The sequence below is a fragment of the Argiope bruennichi genome, chromosome X2 (assembly GCF_947563725.1).
Source record: "Argiope bruennichi chromosome X2, qqArgBrue1.1, whole genome shotgun sequence".
NCBI classification, from domain to species: Eukaryota; Metazoa; Arthropoda; class Arachnida; order Araneae; family Araneidae; genus Argiope; species Argiope bruennichi.
The window spans coordinates 78,362,220-78,375,396 of NC_079163.1; the positions used below are offsets into that span (position 1 = coordinate 78,362,220).

Consider the following 13,177-nt stretch of genomic DNA (forward strand, 5'->3'; position numbering starts at 1 on the left):
AGGATTCGAATCATGAGGTAAATATATCTATTTGGATATTAAAATCTGATATCCCAACATATATATTATAAGTGATTTTAAATCTTTCAATTAATTTAAAAAACTGATTATGAAATTTCAATTTCTTCTGATATTTTCATTTTAGTCCAAGGAAATAGTTATCCTATGAAAAAATTATTGATGTCATTTAATTCATCTTGATTTTGAAATGAAAGCTTTTTATTATGGAATACTAATATTTTCATCTTTAATAAAGATATTATGAAAAAAAGCGATAATTAATGGTCTCATTAAATTCATAACATTCTCGCGCGTGACTGACTATGCATAGAAAACGTGGCAAAAAATGCATTATTGGAAACCAATATCTGATCGATTGTCCATTTAAAAGAAAGACTCATCAATCCCCGTTTCCCCAGCCTACATTTATAGGGAATACATTGATCTCTGACAGGGAAAAAGGTAAAAGAACTTGTTGTGCCCACAGGTAGTGAGAGCTTAAAACAACTTCTCATTTGCAAAGATAAAATGAGACAGAGGTGCAGAATTCTCAACTTCCTCCTCTTCTTCATATTCATCGTTGTTTTCATAAGCCCGGTGAAAATGAATTCAACTCAGTCTGGTAAGTTTTATAGTTATTTCGAGCTATCATTTCAAATTGCTTTTGTCTTTTGATTGATGTTTACTAAGATAAGATAAATGAGCCATCCTTTGGATGTCGTAAGTCTTTGTTTCCCTTTATTACATTCGGATGTAAAAGTTATTGTTAGGTTCAGGAAATGAGAAAAAAGATTTTATATTAAAATAGCTGCAATTTATTTTCTTTGTAGAATGTAGTTTTAGCTACGAATAAATTATATTTTTTCTCGATTATCTAAAAGAGATTTAACATTTTCTTTGATAAATGTGCACACAAAGTAAAATAAAGATGATAAATTATATAATAAATGTTATTCGTAATTATAAACAATTATTCAAATTCTTTTAATGCGAATTTCAGCAGCATCGATTTTCTACATAAGGATGTTTGCGTTGATTCATGATTCAAAGTTATTTCATTTGTTATATATAAAATAAATGTATTTCTGAAGTGTGAAAGTTTTGTTATTAGCTCATAAGGATCTAAAATTCTTCAAAATCGGTTGCAAAAGTACGCGTAGTCTTTTCCAAATATAATATCAAAATATATTTTCTCATTAAAATATACAAATCAATATATAACATGCAATATGTTTTGGCTTTTTGCGCATTTCATTTCACTTAACAATGTACTTTTTTGCTTTCTATTCCGAATCTAATGTCGTGCTATCAACTTTTTTATTTATTTGAAGTTCAATTAAATTTTTGAGAAATAAATGATGAAATTACCAAAAAATCAAGCGGCTGTCTATGATTAGAAAAGGATGATATTAATGTTATAGCGAATAATATATTTCATTGTTCATCTAAAACTTAATAAATGGAAGTTATCCGTCAATATTTCTTCCTTTGGTTTCATAAATCAACCGTTGAAGACATATAAAATTATGAAAGGATAAAGCAACCAAGAAGAATTTTTCTCCAAAAACATTTTATTGGCCATAGATGCCAATAAAATGTTTGCTTTTAATGTCCTATATGCCAATGCCTTTAATGCCCTTTCTGTAAAATAAATAAATCAGTAAGAAGTTTGATAAAAAATTACAAAGTAATTTATTACAATAATCTTTCAATGCAACTTTTTTTTCTAGTTTTACCTGAAAACTACAACTGTACATACAGGTGTCAAGAATATTTCTTCCCTTGCAATAGGTGGATCAACGAGCTGAATTGTCCGCCAGGGTCTCAATGCTGTTCTGATTATTAAAAAAAGCCAATTTAAACAACTTTTAATTATTTCTTAGAAATAATGAGTAAGTATGAAACTTTATACTTGTGAACATTTAATGGAATTATATATATGAAAAAAAGTGTAAATGTTTGTTTTTTCTTTTTAAAAAAATCAAATTTCATATGTTTTTAATACGTACACGGTATGATTATTCATATATAATGAGTAATAATGCAGCTTTAATTCAGTTTAAGTTTCTAATAAAAATTATAGATGTTGTAATCATATCAATTATATAACTCAAATGATACTTTTGATTAACAATAAATAAACAGCAATTTTAAACTGTTTATTCATAATCAATTTCATGCAAGATTGAGCAGAGTCTGTTTCAACTTTCTGTTTTATCATTACAGGTTTTTACGTTCAGAAAGAGTATGAGCGTGTAGCAGTAGTTTTTAAAATTATTACTTTTGTTAACAGCATTTACCAGCAATGAAAAATTTTATTTTTGATGTTAAATGAGATTCATATGTAAGCATTTTAAAATAAAATATTTAATAAAAACTGATAAATTCGAATTTCAATTTATGATGAAATCTCAGACAAAACATTTAATGTTTTGTCATCCTTCACAACAATGAAAAAAAAAAAAAAAAACTCGAAACTTTTTTAGTTTATTGCTCAAGATATCATTATTTTTCGCGCAACTACTTATGTGTAAAACAACGATGTTTAGAAAAAACTTCAGTTTTATTGACTTTGTTCAGTATTCGATAGAGGAATTCAAAGACAGAAGTTTACAAAGTTTTAGAACGAGTAGTTCCTACTGCGATTTTTGTGATAATATTTCCTTTTATTTTTAAGTGTAGTCTTTTTTCAAATCAGTTGATACTTAATTGTTCTCCATTCTAGCCCAAATGCCATTGACATTATAATTTTTCATTAAAAAGTCACATTACAATAAATTATAATTTTTTTCTGAAGTCTAAAAAGTGCATTTGAAATGAATTTAGTACACTTTATATAAATATTATAGTAAAAATATTATAAATATATATAAAGTATAGTAAAAATATTATAAATATATATAAAGTATAGTAAAAATATTCAAATTTCCATTTTAGCTAATTGTTTGATTTGATTTTATGATACATAGGCCACAACTGATCGGGTTTCGCCAAACAGTCGGTTCTTTAAGTTAATTAAATATGAGTAACTTAAGCTCTGGATATTGTTAATAACTCGAAGCACCATAAAATGACACTATAATAAATTCAGAAAAAATTAAGTTTTTGAAACCATTTATAAATCTTAAACTAGCTCCATTTATTTAGTAGATTTTTTTTCTCCACCAAATAATTTTTTATAATTAAATAACTGAATTCTTATTTTGAAATGATATTTTCAAACACTCCTTTTTTTTTAGAATTAGCAAAATCAAGTTGTTTTGAATTATATTTGATGATAATAATTATTAAACTTTTTTATACATTAAATTAAAAAGAAAATAATATGTGTTTTTTAATAACTATCGTTCTTCCACTAAAATGTATTTTAGGTTTAGACTACTAGTATACGAACCGCATTTGTTTGATTAATGGCAGAGATATTTGGGCGCATTGTCAAAATTTATTTTAATAGTTAACGAAATTATTCATTGCTTGTAGTTCTTCAAGAATATTTTACTTATCAATTAAAAGAAAACAATCCAGAATTATGCTTTTATTAGGATTAAAATATAACCTAAGTTCAATGTCAAGCTCTTTCTCTTTTTAATAATTTCATTTTAAATGCACACGTATATCTAACAAAACTCTGAATTCGCAACTTAATTATCAAATCCCAAGAGATAATTATTTTATCACAAACGTTTTATTAAACGGCATTCTATGTTTGCACCTAAGACATTTCCTATTACTTGTCAAAATGCTGATTCGAATTATCTTCCATAAAATGTACTGTTCTTTAAAGTTTATTTTGAAAAAAAAAAAAAAAAAAAAAAAGAAAGAAAGAAGTGTGTTTTTAGAAGTTTATTTTTATATGAAACGTGGTGCATAGATATAAACAGAGATGTTAATTCATTTAATACTGCCAACGAAAGATAACAGTCTCTCAGTCTTTGACAGCTTAAACACCATTAACAATTTCCATTAAGCTTTCACAAAAATGCCGAGGGTTTTCTTTAACGAAATTAATTACTGAAAGCAGAATATTGAAGTGATAATTCCTCACCAGAATTATCAAAAGCAATCTCGTTTATTTTGATTCAACTACAATTTTGGGTGGGAAAAAAAGAAAACTAAAATTTTGTATAATAAAAAAATATCTTCACGTTACGTGACTCTTTTTATCTATCTTTTGAAATTCATAATCGATATAACAAGGAGCTAATTTGCAAAGTATTTTGCTGTAAGGGTAGAGGGGGTGAGGAAGAATCATAATTCTTGTAAGAGGGTCTTCTCATGAGAAATAGGGATGTGCGAATACGTGTAGAACCCTCAGGGTTAAAGACCACAATTTCGATATAATGAACCTGCAGCTCAAGTTCATTGCAATATTCGAAACGACGAAATGGATGTAACCAGTTTGGAAGCAGCTACATTCAGGCGTCTGGGACGGGCCAATCACAAATTGAAACAAATTCTTATTTGTAATGAAATTATTAGTATGAAAAGATGCAATACTAATATGTTTTTACTGTAAGATCATTAGTTTGTTTGATACAGAGTGCTGTCCCTTAAAAAATATGAATTTAAGGTAATAAATTATCGATTTTTATTTCATAAAAACCGAATTTTGGTAATTTTCCCCGAGCTTTCACCACAACATTTGATTGAAACTGAAATCTTTCATTCACTGTAATACTAATGTCAGGTGGAAAGCAGTTGTAATGGGAAGCCTATCCGAGATTCTGCTGGTGGTTCTCATCGTTTTCGCTGTTACAGGTAATTCGTTTTGTGAAAGAATCGTCTTTGAGTTGTTTCCCCAAAAATATTTTTCTCTTTGGACATATGCATTTCTTCATAAAAGAAATTACAATGAGGATGGATTTCAACAAAGCTGTTACATCAAAACTTATTACATTTCAATCGTGCTGATATATTTTTGAAAGAATTTCTTTTAGAAAACTATAATTTCACCAGAATATGTTCTCTTGATTCTATTATAATGAAATCATAATAATAGATTCTTTTTCATTTTTATTCTCCGAATGTTAGATGCTTTACTTACCTTTCTTCCGAGCAGTTTAATTATATTTGCATGCAGTAAAATTTTATTATATTAATTTAAAATATTTATTTAAGGGAGAAAAATTAAAATTTAAAAAAGTTTTAATCATAAAGTATGAGAAGTGTAGATCTTTCTGCGTCTATTTTAAAATAAATTCATGGATTTTGTGACTTTGTGTGCATTTTTTCAGAAAAAATAAACAATTTTCTTATGCAAAAGAAAATTAGACTTGTTAGAATTGCTTGTGCAACTTGAAGTTTAATGCCAAATTTAATAAAAATGTATTCATAGAAAATATAATAGATTTTATATTTATTTTATGCACGATTTTAGGCAATAAAATTGGACGAATCAGAACTATTAACAAACTTCAGACAAAAAAAGGCACACGCGTGCGCGCGCGCGCACACACACACACACACACACACACACACACACACACACACACACACACACACACACAACAAGTTGATTTTTTATCAACTAATTAGCCTTTAATTGAAAGCCTTTATTTAAGCCTTATTTGTAATTAACCTTTATTTGAAATTTGATTATTTTTTTACTGAGAAGCATAAAGTCATCCCCGAAAGAAATGTTAAAAAAAATAATAAAAAAAAACACCTTTTTGTGAAATTTCATATATTTACAGGCTGGGATCTCAGATATTTAGTTCACAAAGAAAAAAATTCATCTTAGTAATTGGGTTTCATAGGAAACAGTACTACATTAGAAAAAAAAGATAGGGCTAAGTATAATTTTCCAATATTTACTAAATTTTATATAATACATTAAATATTTTAAAGAGTTAAATATATTGCAAGAAAAAGTTACTTTTTAGTAAAAGTTTAGTAATTTTTTTTAACATAGGGTCATTAAGTTTTTATTTACATTATTCTGAATTAATTTTTACTCTCCATTAGTTATTAGATGCTGCAAATAGCTTTCCCAAACTGTTTTAGTTCTTAGAATTCAATTATAAAAGCAAATGATTTTATTAAAATTTTTTAACTGTCCATGTTAGTTTTTTTAATGCAAATGATGTTGTTTATTTCCTTGTTTCTTGACATGTTTTGACAGTAAAATTTGTATTATTCCTGTGATAAAAGTATTCTTTGTTATTTTATGTTATTTTATTTCTCTTATTTTTACAACAAATATTTATTTGTTAACGTTATTTCTGTTTTCGGCTAAAAGCATTTTTGATGAAATCATAATATTTTCTCAGTTATGAGAAGAGGAGAAAAGTTGTGTTAACAAGAACGAAATAAGTTTCTTAGTTTCAGAGAATGTGGTTTGTCTTCCAGAGAAATTGTAAAACGATTAAGACGCTCAAAAAGTACTTGTGAATAACTTCTTGAAAGATTCTTACCACTATGATATATATAAACGATCTGGTAGAAAATCGTCTCTATCTAATCGATCAAAAACATACATCATTAATCAAGCCTTTTCACAACACCAATTTTCTATTCAAATTAAAAGGAATTGTAATTGTCTTGTTCCAGAACTATGAGTAATGTACTTTTATAAAATATTCGCTTGTAAAATATACCAAAATAAGAAGACAGCCTTTATTAATAAAACTACAAATGATTAATCGTGTAAAATGGGCAAAACAGCATCTTGTCCTTATAAATAAATGGAATGGCATAATTTTCTCCTATGAAAAGAAATTTGATTTGGACTGACCTGACAGCTTTTAATATTATTGGCAAGACTTAAGTCTTGAACGAACTGTACTTATTAAACGCCAATTCGGCGGCGGTAGTGTTATGGTTTGAGGAGAATTTGCTCGTAATGGAACAACTCCGATAACCATTTTGAAACCAAAAACTAACTCTGAAGAATATCAAGACATACTAGGTGAAAAATTATTACCGTAAGTTCTTCTCATTATTTATTTTATATCAATGAACATTATTTTATATCCGATTACAAAATAAATGCCAATGTATTTCTATAAAAAGCTAACTGTATTCAAATATTGCATAAAACATTCGTTTTAATGGGAACAATATGAAAAAGAAAAAATATCTGAAAAATAAATGTAACTTAAATAATTCAATTCACTGGTTATTCGAAACGTGAAATAAAATGAATTTTCAGTATTAAAAAATCAGCAGTTTCCATATTTAAATTATATTTCCTAGCCAGAAAGATTACTGCATTGATTAGCTAACGAAAAATAATTTTAAAACTCATCAAATATTGCATTTCTTATAACCCTGAAATATATTTAGCAAAATAAATACTTTTTTTTATCGTCAGATAATTAAATTATTTACAAAATTTCGCTTTTAACAATCTTTTCCTTCAATTTTTTTTTTTCATCTAAAGATTAGGCAGTTTTGTACTGTTGCAGTCGTATTTAGAGGGTAAAAAAAGAACATATATAGATTATCCTGAAGGAACTCACGGAATAAGTTGTATTCAACAAATGAGAAAGAAGAAACAGACCTTGAACTTTGGAATCTAGAATTGCCCGCTGACGTGATGAAATAATAAACACGAAATAACAATTTTTCAAAAAGTGCCTGTGTAGCAGAAAAGGAAACTCTAAGCAGAAGTTACTGAAAGATGTCACTCCTAATTACAGTTAACGGTATTGTTTTAAAAAAAAATAAGAAAAAATAATATGGTAAAATAACAGCAAATAGAAAGAAAAAACTATTGAGTCTTTCAATATATCAACAAAAGAATATCCCCATAATTGCCAATTTTTTCGGATGAGGAGTACTTAAAACTGCTTAAGGGTATAATTATGAGTTTTTTCCCCCTTTTCCTTCGAAAGTGAAGTTGACGTTATAGCATCAATGAAAGTTATTACTTTTTATCTCTTTTTCGGCTGTTGTATTTAACGGTAAAAATGGCTAAGCCAAAGAAGCTCTTAACTATTAAAAAAATAAAAATTACTCACAAAAAGTAGTTGGTTAGTTTCTTAAAAGCAGTGCTGTTATTCGAGCATTTGAAAGAGGAAATAACTCTTTAGTCTGGACTTTTATAAATACCATTTTAGGACACTAGTTTTTGATTTCGGGAAAGTAACTAAATTTTTGTTTATTCTCTTGAGTTGAAAAATGATCCGTTTCTTGAAAAAAAAAAATACCACAAATAGCTCTGCTTTTTATTTAAAAATAAATAGCTGATGTCAAAAAATAAAAACGTAAGATTAACTAGGATTAATTTTTGAAATTAAGTTTCAGAAGATTTCTACCCAACTTTTACTGTGCAAAATATAGTAAACTTACTCTAGTTTCACAATTTCTCCTAATATTTTCTTGGATTTTTAAGCTGTTGCTTTCTCTAGCATTAATGACAAAATCAACTCACATAATCTAAGAAAATTTCTTTTTTTTTACTTATTGCCATAATCATTTTAATATATCTTTATCGTTTTTTTCTTCAGCAGTTACATCAACTCTGGATTAATTAGCCTACAATTTGACTATATTTTATGCATAGTAAAATTTCGAAGAGAGCTATCTGAAGCTATTTTTTTCAAAGATATATATCAAATTCATTATTAATTATGCACTTGTTGATAAAATTCAAGATCCTTTTCAGTTCGGGATCAAGTTACACAAAATCGGAATCATCAATTTATTCTTATGCCGTCATAAAAATACTAGAGTAACTCAAATTACACTCAACTTTTTTTTTACTATTTTTTAATACAATTTCATAGAAATTTCCTGGCTGAAATAAAAAGTTACAGCAATTTTTGTGTGTTATTTTGATTTATTTTCCAATCTATTACTACTTTAAGACAAATCATAAATAAATATTATTATCAAAAATTTAACAAGTTTGAGTTGAAAATATTATGAGTTCAAATCAAAAAGAAATAAAATCTTGTCCATCCTATCGACATATGAAACACTTTTTCCCTGAAACGACTTCAAAAATTGAGTCTTCTCAGCGTGAAGGTAACTAACAGTGAAGGGAATATTAATCATTGATTATTATATTTATTTCTACCTGATTAAATTTTTTAAGTTTAAAGAGGCTAAATCAATATAAGTACCAAACAGGCAGTAAAATAATTGACTTGATATCAATTTTAAACAAAACTTAATGAAAGTAAAATTCCAAAAATAATGCAAAAGACACTTTAATTTAGATTTTCTATTAGAATATGAGTTTACTTTTTATGAGTTGTATAGCAACAAAAATGGAATGTTGAAACTATTTGGCATGAAAAAAAAAAGTCTGGAAATCCATTTAATAAACCAATCACCAATTAAAAATTTCCATTTAAATAATATTCAAATAAACTCCATTTATTAAATTGCATAAACGAACTGTTTTTAAGTAGTTATTTCTTTTGATCGTACTAGGATTATAGTAATCAGTGTAATACTATATTGTGAAGAATTCCTTTGCATTTTAATAGCTTAAGATTAACAATTCTTTCATAAACTGCAAGTAGCATTCCCAAGGCCGTCATTATTCCTACTAATATTCCAAGATAAATTTCCTTTAATCAGAAGCATTGTAAATTATTTTAACTGATGCATATCCACATGCAATTATGAAAGAAGGCAATAGAAAACTTGTCGGCACAATAACTGCTATATTTTTAAGTTGGTTGTATGTAATGATTGCTATTATTGTTGCACTGTATATGACTCGACTTAAAGAGCATAATCATAATATTTGAAAGAGTCTTAATAAAGGATTTTGAACCGGAATCATCCCAATTCTAATATGTTAATCAATAAGCTCTTTAAATAAAATTTTCATGAAAACATCTCTCTATAGTCATTAATCTAAACTGTTCATATTGTATATAAAAAAGATTAGCCAAAATAACAATATATTTAATTATTCTGAATTAAATACTCTGAACCAGTTTTCGAATTTATTTAAATCGCTTTCTTTAATTCAATGGACCGATTCGTTTAAAATCTCTTAAGAACATTTTGTACATAAATTACAAACCAAAACAAATTTATTTGCGTTAAAACAGCACCGAAGAAATTTCAGCAGACAAAAGCGCTTTTCGAACAAGCACAGAGATCTGATCATCTTAAAAAAAAGAAGCAAAACTATGACAAGCACAGTTCACTTGTTAGTGTAACTACATCGCTGTTAGATTTGTTTGACAGGAAACAAATGTCAGCAGTCACAACAAAGTGAATAAAAAATTAATTTCTTTTCAACTGGCAGCTTGTCAAACTGCCAAATCGTTTTTCTGCTTTATTTTCAAGAGCTTATCTTTTAAATAAGCACAATTTAATTCTCTCTTCTCTAGCATGCGCCGCGAAGCTTTCATACTCGTTTGCAAAGGAGCAGATTTTTTTAAAATAGGTTGAAAATGCAATACAGATTTTTAAACTTCTTAGCAATGTTTTAAGTTTTATATATTGATAAAACGTTTGCAAACTTTAAAATATATAATAAATAAGTTAAAATAAATAATTAAAACTTAGATATACGTATATGGATCTAACACCGGAGCTCATTTGATAATGGTTTTTGAAACACATGTAATAACATTGGATATTTTGAAAATATTCTAACAATTGCGAAGTATTTGTGGAATTCAAAGTGATCTTCTTTGGAAAGCAAAGTTTCTTTATCTTACTGCAGATTCACTTCTTAACTCAGTTACGTTCTTAAAATAAAAAGAAAACCAGTAAGTGTATATTAGAAGAATAAAACTATTTTTAAAGGCAAATATCTGGAGCGTTCAGAGTCAATCAGTAAGAAAGCAGTAAGTAATGAAAGTCTTTATTCATAAAAATTGTTTGATTAACTTACTAGTTGTCTCAGCTGTTTCGCCGGGAATATTGGTTATGTTTAATTTCAGAAAAATCGTTTGGATGTAAATTCATGTCCATGATTTCACCAAATTATTTAACATTAAAGCCGTTTTATTTTAATTGTCTCGCTTATGTTCTGTTTATTGTGTACATGAACCTTACTGATGGAGAGTAGTCCCTTGACATCACAATGCTATTAAAAACGTAAATATCCGTCACATCTATTTTCTAAATTTCGCTGTATTATAACTTCATTTTTTTCATTTGTCTAAAAAATTAAATAGATGTTAAACAGAATCCTTCTTCTTTAACTATCAACTAGGGAAAAAATCAAGAGATTAAATATTTGACGAAACAATGAAAACGCTTTGAATTTCAGGGCTACAGTATAATTTATTGTTGAAAATTGCGCAAACAGACATATTTAAAAATCTGCGACCATTCAGCAGAAATTCGCGCGAGTATTAAACTGTATTGTTAAAAAGTTAAATTTTTAAAACTGAAAACGGTGTCAAATTCATTAATGTGCAATAATATTTGGCGAGAAATCGCCAAAATTTAGCTTACTTTTTAATTAATTAAAATTTCAAAAAAATATCTTCGAGGGGACACATTCCCGCTATATGCTAATCAACGAATTAAAATAAATTTGATTCCATGTCAGTGATGTTACCTGAGCCAAAATCTGAGAACATATTGATTTCAAGATTCTATGATATTTATAATAATTAATTTTCAATAAAGAACTGAAAAATCGAAAATAGTTAATATGAAAAATTCTAGTCTTTAGTACATTGATTAAAATAGAATTTAAAAAATTTATGAATTTATTCCCTTTAGAACGATTTTTTCTGAATAATTAATTTGTAAAAAGAAGAAGGGAAAAAAAACATTAAAAAATACACAGTAAGCAAGAAGTTGCGCAAAAACCAAAGAGAAATGTTGAATACATGAATTAAAACACGCAAATTTTTTGAGAAGAGAACAGAAAGAAAAAAATTAAACAATGCCAATTTCACTATTTCCTTATGATTAGGGATAAATTGCTCAGCTCCTACAATAACATCGATTATTCCTATTTATACGTGAACGTAATCGATTTTCAATCAATTTGTAGCCGATGCCCAAAAGCAGTTCTAAGCGCTTTTTCGACGTCAGTAGATATTTTGAGGAACTACGAAATTTTTTAAAAATCAAATGAATTATATAAAACGTGATTGTAAAACGATTTTTTAAATTTTTAATTTCAATAAATCATCGAAATCTCAGTGAGGAAGTGTTGACAAATAGTATACTACTAAAACAAAGGAAAATGTAATTTTGAAATGATTGCATAAAATGCTGTAGATCGATAGTCCTAATGAAGGAATCAACACTAGCTGAAGTGATTGATTATTATTTTAAAAATGATTGGAAATTTTATTAATAAATTCAAAAGGAATGTACTGATGTAAAAGTATTATAAACGGCAAGCAATTTTTTTTTGTATCAAAAGGTTAGAAAAATCGCATTCAATATTGGAAAAAATATGTTTGATCTGTTATATCATTTGAAATTAAAAAAGACTAAAATAATTAAATATTTCCAAAATAGTAAAATGTTAACTGTCATGAATATAGTTTGTTATTCAATATAAATGGATAAATTTCACTAAATCCGATTATTTCTGTATTATTTGTTGAATTGCAATTTTCTAATGAAACTGTAACACCAAATTTCTTTTCAGACGTAGCCTTTTCTGTTAAAGCGTGTCTTGCACCTAAACTTTGTAGACCAGTCAATCGTTGCTGTTTTCCTAGAGATGGTGACTGTCCAGCTGGAAAGGTGTGCTGCCAAATGTGGAGGCTAACCTGATAGCTACTACTATTTTGTGTTTTTTATTATCCTAATCACTTCAATGGTTTTCTTACTTCTGGAATATTCGATTTTTGATTGTTATTGCTGTATTTCAGTTCAGTTAAATATATGCTTTTATTTATGGTTTAAAGAAATGTTTTTCCTTTGCATGGTACACGAAAATATGACTGTGTCGAACATTGGAAATTTGGTATAAATGTATTGAAAGAAATTAAATAAAATCATATTTGGGTATAAATTTGTATGATGCTATTTTGGGGCTCTTATTTATTACTGTTTTTTATTTGCGTAAAAAAATCATGTATTCGTAATGATCTTACCATTTACCACTTTTATTAATATAATGGTATCAAAATCACGACAAATTCGCATGGAAAGTTTTACTGATTAATCCTTGGTTTAAAAAGATCTTTATTTTTTGGATCAGCTTTCTCAAATTGTGAATAGGAAAGAAATTTATATAAACTCATAGCTTTTTGTTTTTTGAAATTTATTTTTAATACTATGGTTC

At 27.1% G+C, this 13,177-nt stretch overlaps 1 long non-coding RNA gene across 1 annotated transcript; it reads left to right on the forward strand.

Annotated features, from left to right (window-relative positions):
* Window positions 1-484: 484 nt before the first annotated feature.
* Window positions 485-12,842, forward strand: LOC129960887 (uncharacterized). The gene is made up of 3 exons (XR_008783709.1): window positions 485-622; window positions 1,731-1,892; window positions 12,536-12,842. It is a non-coding gene; the product is annotated as an uncharacterized LOC129960887 (long non-coding RNA).
* Window positions 12,843-13,177: the final 335 nt, after the last annotated feature.